We start from the raw sequence: 9,474 nt of genomic DNA, 5'->3' as shown, positions 1-9,474 counted from the left end.
ACCATGCTGGGAGAAAGCCAGAATCAGACCTAAAGGCCATGATTTTGGTGAGAAAAAAAGGGAAAGAGAAAAAAAAGAACAAAAGAGAAGTAGAAGGTAAAGAGCTGGCTAACTGCATAAGCATTTTACCCACTCTTTCAGTTACTATATTTGTGGCCTAAACAGGGCTATGCTCCCTTATGCACAAAAGGAGCTTACTATGTGATAAGTATTAAGTGGACTAGTTTGTAAATGTGCCCAGCTCTCTCATCATCTGCCCTGCCCAATCCTTCTGGTTTTGGTTTCTAAGAAGGGCTATTCTCCTCACGGATGTCTGTCAGGTGGAGCTTTACACTTAAGGCCTGTCCTCCAGTCACTATTGAGACTTGAGACAGAGTAGGTGAGTTGATGTGGCCCAGACTGTGGCTTGGCCCATTCTCCCACTCTGTTAGCCCTTCATTGTGTATCAAGCAGAGTTAGAACGCTTTATTTATGCCTGAGGAGTCTGTTGCCCTCCCCATTGTATCGTGTGAGATTTAGGCATGGCTGTGCTCTCCGATGGGTATCCAGTGAGGTGGAACTGACAGGTGAATATTTACATATTGTCTTCCCCATCCTTTCTGGTGGGGTATTTAAGCAAGGCTATCTGCCTTAGGTTGAGCTTGACAGACAAAATCTGTCACCCTCCCCAGTTCATTGACCGGGAGTTGAAGTAGGGTGGAGCTCCCTGGCAGGGGCTGGCATGAGTAGAGCTTGCAATTGAGATCAAATAGGGAAATTCCCACTCTCTCTCTCACTTGGGTAATGAAATAAGATTATACTCTTTGTGTTCGGGTTGGCCCCGTCTTGACATCCTACTCAAAGGTTGGAGCAGGGCTATGACAGTTGGAATGGTTTGAATCACAGTTAGCGACTCATTCTCTGTTGCCTCCCCAGATCATTAGTCTGGAAGTTGGGAATCCTCCCTTTACATGCTCCCTTTAGTACGCTGCTCCCTTAGGCTTGTGCTCAGGTCTGGGATTATATGGGAAGTTGCTGCAAGCGACTCCGTATTATCTATCACCTGGTTTGGCTGATGGATGTAGTGCTATGGACTTAGCTGAGGCTATGGCTATACTTTCCCCTGTTAGCTCTGCTTTTAGGGGCACTGGGCTGTCCTGTAGCTGTGGCTCAGACTGGTCTAATGCAGGAATCCCTGTTTCAAAAACAGTTGAGCATGAGAGCTTTGGGCTCTTTCCTAACACTTGCAGCACTAAACTTGCTGGGAGCAGCAAAGAGTGATGTCACGGAATGTGCCCGCTTAGTTGCTGATGCATTAGGCTGCTCAGGGTCAGGGCCATTGAGCCCTTCAATGCCTACTCCTGACAGGGTGCTTAGTGTCTTTCTCAGCACACAGGTAGGCATTGGTCTGCATGGCATAGTGGGTATTAACGTCCTGAATAGTGTCAGCAACTGATGCAGCATCCCTCGATCCGGAAGGTCTTGGGTTACGTGTGTAACCCCAGTTCTCTGAGGAGGGAACGAGCCGCTGTGTCATGTTGCCATGCTTCGGTCATGCCTGCAGATCTTGAATCTGATGACGTGTTTACAACCACCCTTTTTATGCACTTCGGCGTTCCGTGTGAAGTCATTGCACTGCACCAGCCAGTTAAAACATTAAAAAAAGATGATGTGAATGTTTCCAGAGTGCTCAGGAATAACATTTACATTATTTAATGAGACTGTTTAGAACAAGTTCTTGGAACATAAAATTGGCAGGTCAGGAGGAGTATCAGAAAGCAGTTGTAGTGTGTATGTGTCAAACACATTTATGCAGGCTCATGATAAATGTAGCACACTTTGAAAGGCTAGAACACTTGACTGTCCTCAAGATGTAAAAGCTGGTGGAAAAAAATCAAAGCTTTACAGTAAGGCACCTGATTCAGCGAAAGCTGAGAACTCTCTAAATATCTATATAGGGTGTAAAAATGTATTGGATTTATGAGATCATTTATAAGTTTAAGAATGTTATAAAAGCTTTATATTTGTGGTTAAGATTAAGAAAAAGAAAAGGGCCTAACATCCCATCATGAGATCACGGCCCACAGGTCTCGTAAGCAAACTCCAGCTCAACTAACAGCTCATCCATCAGCATCTCCAGCTGATTTCTATTAGGAGTAACCATTAGCCCCCTCAGTTCAGCCTTTTACTGCAGGAGTAAGTGAGTGCCAGTGAGAAGTCATGTCAAAACCAATCTCACAACAGCCTCCAGAAATACTTTGTTGTTAGCTTGTGTTAGCATTACACTTTAGAATACAAAAGATATGAGAGCGCCTCTTGAAAAGAGACAACAATTGTATCCACATCTTTCAGGCCACTTTATTAAATTCATGGTCTCCAGTTCTGTTAAACACTGAGGTCAATTCACTCTGCCTTTTACAGGATTCATAAAACCCAAATGGGGGAACCCAAGGGGTGATTTAACATTATTTTACACTAAAACACAGTGTGTGGGTTTTTTTTTTTTTTTTTAATTTTGCATACATTTGATCTATGAAATAAAATGTGTAACAATGTTTGCTGTTATTGTTGTTGAACTATAAACCTAAACTACAGTATATAAAATTCAAACTATTAGTCTAAACTTTAAATTAAAAGTAATATCCCTGCTGAAAAATCCAGCATTGTTGGTCACCAGCATGAGGTATGCTTTGCATGCTGGGAGCAGTATGAGATGCTGGTTACTGGTTTGCTGGTCCCCAGCATGTGAAGCAGGAGTGCTGGTCCAGCTACACCAGCTCAATTTGCTTGAGAACAGTATGGCTATGCTGGTCCACCAGACAGACCAGCACTTTACCAGCTCTAACCAACATTAACCAGCCTGGACCAACATGAAATTCATGCTGGTTTGTACTGGATTTTTCAGCATGGATCTGTGCGAACTAGCAGTAGGAAAATTACCTTTTCCATAAAGTTTTACAGACATTTATTTCAACCCTAAAACACTGCAAAGCATAATTCAAAATACAGGTAAAACACCTGTAAAAAAAAAAAGAAAGAAAAAAAAAGTCAATATGGAAAATTTCTTCATATTGACAAAGTACATTGGGCCATATTTTTACAGACTTTTCTTAGAGTGTAATATTAAAATAAAGTATAAAATTGTCCATGTCACTCACATCCTTTTTGTTGCACCTAAGCTGCTTACAGGGTATTTGTGCTCTGGATCCATATTCTGACACATATTCGCCTCTGATAATTATGTCCAGTCTTCAGCCACAAGTCACACATCTGTGTTTCCTGTTCTAATTGGCTCTTGTGGCCTCAGGTTTGTACTCTTGTCCAGGTGTCATAGTGTACAGCAGTGAAGTTGGGCTGAATTTGAGGCTAATTGGTGTTAATTCACCATATGCTGAACAACGAAGCAGAAGCTCTCTGGCCTGAGGCAACATCAACATCATGGTTCAAGAGGTCAGGAACAATGGGGAAAATATATACATATGTAAAACATCACTGAATCAACCTAAATACCTTCATTTTAACCAACAAAATTAATTTGTATGGGTTAAATCAGGTAGAAGTTGTTCTTTAAGGTACTGTAACAATCTTATTTGTTTCAGATAATGTTAATTCGCCTCCTTTGTGTCTTTAAGCCTTGAGTTCTCACAGTTCTTTGTTCTGTGTTGTTTGCATTTATGTTGATGTGTAATGTGTATTCTCCTGCGTTCCTGAGTTTGTATCTCCAAGGATCTATATTAAAGACTTATTCTAGTATTTTCCTGTTCATGCGATTCACTACAACCAAGGCACCTAACAGAACACCAAACCTCTAAAAAAGATCATTTTTGAAAGAAAGATGGACTTACCAGCGGTCTGCCTTCTCTGCCTAGAGCTAGAGCATCGTCCACTCGAGGACCACACAAGAGACTTTTTAGAACTGGAGTACCTAACACACTTTCCTGATTACTCAGTGGGTGCTGGTTACCTGTGACTCAGTGGGTGCTGGTTACCTGTGAGTCATCAGAGTCTCTCAGATGAGGCCCACACCAGCCCCACTCTAGACCCAGATCCCAGCAAGACCTTAGCCATTGCCCCCCAAGGACCAAGAACCTGAGCCCACTGCAGACACAGAGCCTGAGCCCGAGCCTGTAGTGACATCAGAGCCCAACATCGCCCCAGAGGCCAACAGAGAGTTTGACCAGGTGCGTAAGCCAGCAACTGCGTCTGTCAAGGAGGGCATGGTTAGGAGCTCATGGACTGGAGTATGGACCGCTGCGCCAGGTTCCAATAAAATGCTATGAGGAAATAGAAGAGGGATTTCCCGTAGTCTCCCGTCCCCACTGGTCCCATCCAGCTCCAAGTCTCCTGCGTCTTCTATGATCCCAACCATCCTCCCTCTCCCACCTCCTCTGCCTTTGCCAGCCATTTCCTGTTGGCTCCCTTCAGTCCCTTGTCTTCTCCTCTGTTAACTTCACTCTGCTGCTCGGATCTGCCTTGAGTCTTCCGGTCGCCAGCTCCGCATTGGTGCGTGGATCCCCTGTCTCCGCCTTGGGCTGCTGAGCCCGTCACTCCACTTCGGCCCGTCGAACAGTCGGCTCTGCCTTGGCTCCTCCCTCCCTTGGCTCCACCTGGGCCATCGTGCTTATGGCTTCACCAGGCTCCCTGGTCCCTCCGGCTCCGCCTTGGTCAGTCGTTGCTCTGCCTGGGCCATGGATTTCCAGGCCTTCAGATGTGCTTTGTCCTCACTCCCATCGGCTCCGCCTCAGTCCTCTGTAATGTCAGGTTTATGTGCAATTTGTTTACATTTTAGTTTGGTTTGCCCTGTCTCCATGTCCTTCTGTATTCACTAGTTAGTGTCCTTGTTTACTGAGTCAAAAAATTAACATCACTGAATCAACCTAAATCTATAATTTAAACCAACAAAATTATTTTGTATGGGTTAAATCAGGTAGGAAAAGCTCTTTATATATTATATTATATTATATTAAAAGTGACATATTCTTATAGTCTATTCTATTCTATTAAACATGCTATATTTTAACTCACAAAAATTATGTCACATTGTAAAATACAAAAAATGCTTAATTTTCAAAAAGGAAAATATAATTTCTTGTTTGCTGTCTTCAGATTTCGGGTTGAAATATGACCTGTATATATTCTTGACAGGTTTTGTGATATTCAAAACAGAACAAAGAACACAATGATACAACAACATGAAACAGGACATGTTGTGCAACATGAAATATTTAGAACAATATTCAACATGACACAGTAAAAACAAGTCATTATAAGATTCAACCTGATACACAATTTGTATACGCCTACACAAAGTACACACATCACAATATGACAGTGCATAAAGTGTGCGAAGGACTTTTTCTTTTACAGGTCCATATGGTCCATGACCGTCTTGTAAACAGTTCTGAGCACACAGTGACCATTAGTCTGAGGTGGTGGGAGTAAACATGACAGCTGCTAGACAGTCCCTGAGAATATAAACATGACAGCTGTCACACAGTGCTGGAGTATGAGCTGGTAAATGTACAGTAGGTGTAATAAAGTGATTAGTGTGATGGCCACTGTTTGTAATGATAAAACTACAGGTCAAATCCAGTTTCAGATGGTGACTATGATCTCTGGGAGAAGTCTTGGATCGTTCGGATAGCCTTGTGGATTGTGCATTTGTGTTAGATGTGTTGTTGGAGAGGAAGGAGGTTCTCATGAAGTCTGAGACTTTATGTGCTATACTGTATGGATGAATCTCACAAAAACACAAGAACATTTCTGAGACATATTTCACCCCAAAATAAAAAAAAAATAAAAAAAATAATGCGTATCAGAGCCATTAAGAATTTGCATAATGTGAAGTTATTTTCCATAATAAAAAACTATTAATTTTCAGTTTTCTTTGTAATTCTCTATGATTCTTGTCCGATTAGCTTGTGTTTTTAATGTTAATTATTATTCATAATATTCATCATTATTAATTAATAATTAATAATAATATTTGTTTTTATTTTAAAACTTAACGCAATAAATTAAATATCAAACCAATTTTTATTTATTTTTTTACTAAATTTTGACATTACTTTATGGTTTTCTGCTGTAGAATTATGTGAAACCTTATTATTATTATTATTTTTTTAATAAATCAGTACAAATAATGGACAATTTAAAATTATTTTTATTTTTTCATTATACAATAATGAATTATATATATTTTTTGCACAATTGGAACTACAACCTTGCAGTGTTATTTTAGTATTATTTTGTATACTTTTATAGTTTTTATTAATATTTTGAATTCACGTTTATTATATTTTCAGTTTTCATTTTAATTCTAGTTTAAGTTTTAGTAATTTAGTTGTTCTATTTAATTCTATTATAGTTTTTCTAAAACAATTCTAAATAGTTCTAATTTATTTTTATTTCGGTTAGTCATTTTAGTACTTTTTTAAAAACTAGTTATTTTCCAAGCCAAAATTTCAAAACGTTTTCTTTAGTTTAAGTTTTTCATCTAATATTTATATTTCAGTTTATTTTACTTTATTTCAGTTAACAAAAATGTAGTTAACAATAACAATACTGCTACCTTGACAGGTTGTGGAGATATCAATATTTATTCCTCTCAGTAATAAATGGCATCATAAATATGTTACGAGAGGGTCACTTCTATAACCCGTGTGACTTCTGTGTAACTAACCAGACACAACTAACCCAGACACTTACAATTTTATTGCAACACTTTCATTAGAATTTTTTTTTTAATTCTAAAGATTCCAGAACTGGCTCCACTGAACCACATAATATGATTACAGTAAATGAAGACAGTGGCACCCAGATGACGTGAGATTCCTGTGAGTGTTTAATCCTGTAAGAGCAGGTTCAGATAAGCAGGTCTCGAGTGTCCTGCACTGCAGCGTATCACCTGTTCTCATAACAGCTGTCAGATTAGCAGGTAAAGCACTAACGTCATCACAGAGCTGCTGGAGAATCCTACACCTGTCACCAGAAGGGTCAAGGGTCATATTGCTGCTATTCTTAAAATGATTCTTGTTGTTTTATCCATTTGAATACTGAAAATACATTTTTATATTTTCTGTTAAGTCTTTGCCTGACTTTGGACAATATTGTAAGTCAGATCACTAAGTAAACTAACTGCACTTTATTGTCATTCAGTGAAGTCCAAGCCGCGTCTTCTCAAAGCTCTCCTCTCTCACTGAAACTAGCCTTTGACCACACTATTGTTCTCACTAACACCAGATACATATAGAAACACAGGGCCTCAAGCGCATTACTTGCATTTAAGTGCTGAATGATATATGACACATAAGTGCACAAACACCTTCATGTGCATAAACAGACAAGGCTTTCTCTCTAATATGCTGTTATTAGCCCAATCATTAATCCTTTGCTTAATTATCCTGCACGCACACACTTCTTCACGGGGCTGTGCACAGGGGCTGGTCTCAGAACATGCGATCCGTGCCCACCTGCTGGCTTTCTGCCCCGTGCTGAGAGTGCCAATTGGCAGCGCTGGGCATGTAAAACAGACAGCAGATGGAAGCCGAACAGAGGTCAGTCAAGTCAGGCCAGCAGTGATCGGCAGAGTCGCTCTCACTGACTCCATCTTCTCAGCAAACATGCGCCAGGTAAGCTAGAAGAACTAGATAAATATCCAGATGTCAAAGTTTAACTGTTTCCAGCAGAACAGGATGTAAAATAGGGCCTGAAACTCTTACAAAATAACCAAAAGTTATTAAAATGCAGTATCATCACAACCTCAGGAAACTAAATATTATATGTGTTGTTTTTTGTTTTATTTTATTATTTTTTAATTTTTTTAATTTTATTTATTTTTGTTTTATTTTATAAAAGAGTCACAATTTTGCAACCTTTTATCTAAATCTGGGTCTTAAAAAATAATTTGTTACACACTAAAACTTCTTAAAGTAACTTTGGAAAGAGGGTTGAAATGTTGATCTTCTGAATGTAATTTGTGTAAATATTGAAACCAAATTATTGAAACAAAATATTAATAAGACTGCATGCAAATGTAGGATACAATTAAATATTAGACTTTTTGTAATAGTAATTAATTAATCGGTTTTATTATTTTCATTAATAATAAAATAATGTATGGATAATAATTATAATAATAATTATGATATTAACTTCATAATTATTATTAAAAATAATAATTATTGTTTATAATAATTATTATATATTTAGTATATATTATTTATAATAGTAATAATTATTATTAATTACACAAATTAGAGATTTTCTACAACCTATTAAATTATTATTATTATTACTATCATTATCATTAATAATATCAATAAAATTAGAACAACAACAAAAATAATAATTATTAGTAGTAAATTAATTATTAATAATAATATGGATGGATAATGCTTTTTAATTATTATTATTATTATTATTATTAATGTTTTTATTTTATTATAAATAATAGTAATTAAACAATGAATTAAATAGCATTTGTTGTTGTTGTTGTTGTTATTATTATTATTTGTATTTGTAATAGTAGTAAATTATCTATAACAACAACAAATAATAATAATAAATAATTTTTGTTACAAAAATGGGAAAGATTTTCTACAATTTATATAATAATAATAATAATTATAAAGTATTATTATTAGTAGTAGTAGTATTAGTATTACAAAAAAAATTGTAGTTTCCACAACTAATATTCTAGTATATTCGTTGTTGGATGCTGCTTAAAAGGACAAAACACAAGACCACTATTAAACTCTCTGTTTTTCATATTCTGTTTTTCATTCTTATTTTATGTTTGACATGAATGTGGAATTTGTGGCCTTATTTATTTATTTACTTATTCATTTATTATTCATTCATTCAGTCATTGGATGCCAATTTGTAGGACACAATATTCATGGAAAGTGCCTTTTACTGGGGTAAAGACCCGTAGAACTGCAACCATAAAAAAGCTTAAAGCAGAAAGGAAAGGAAATTATTGTGTTAAGAGTAATTAGAGCACAAACGTTCTGGCTATATTGTTCCTTTCAAAAGACAAAACTGACCCTCAGGCAAAAACACACACTAAAACACAAAACAACACAACAGCAAATCAGCTGGATGTAATGGAGCTCAAACATATGAACCAGCCAAACCTGTAAATCCACCACTCTGACCAAATTTGATAACCATTTTTATCCAGCATATATTTCTATTAAATGTGCTTTCTGTTTTTATGGTGTGATTTAGAAGATGTGAATATACACCTAATTACATTAGTACTACTACAGTAAGAGCACAATAAACCAGAGCGCCGCTGTCACAGCCGATTAAACCAGTCATTCATCAGAGAAGCAAATGAGCAGACATACAAAGCGTCTGCTTGAACTACTGCCATCTGGTGGAAATTATATGAACTACATTTGGATATAATAATAATAATTTTATAGTAATTATTATATATGAATATAATACTTTAATAAAATAATTAATTTATGCAGTATAATAATAATA

Source organism: Ctenopharyngodon idella, chromosome 24, assembly GCF_019924925.1.
Source record: "Ctenopharyngodon idella isolate HZGC_01 chromosome 24, HZGC01, whole genome shotgun sequence".
In the NCBI taxonomy this organism is placed as follows: domain Eukaryota; kingdom Metazoa; phylum Chordata; class Actinopteri; order Cypriniformes; family Xenocyprididae; genus Ctenopharyngodon; species Ctenopharyngodon idella.
Note: the sequence above shows the minus strand (reverse complement) of the source record.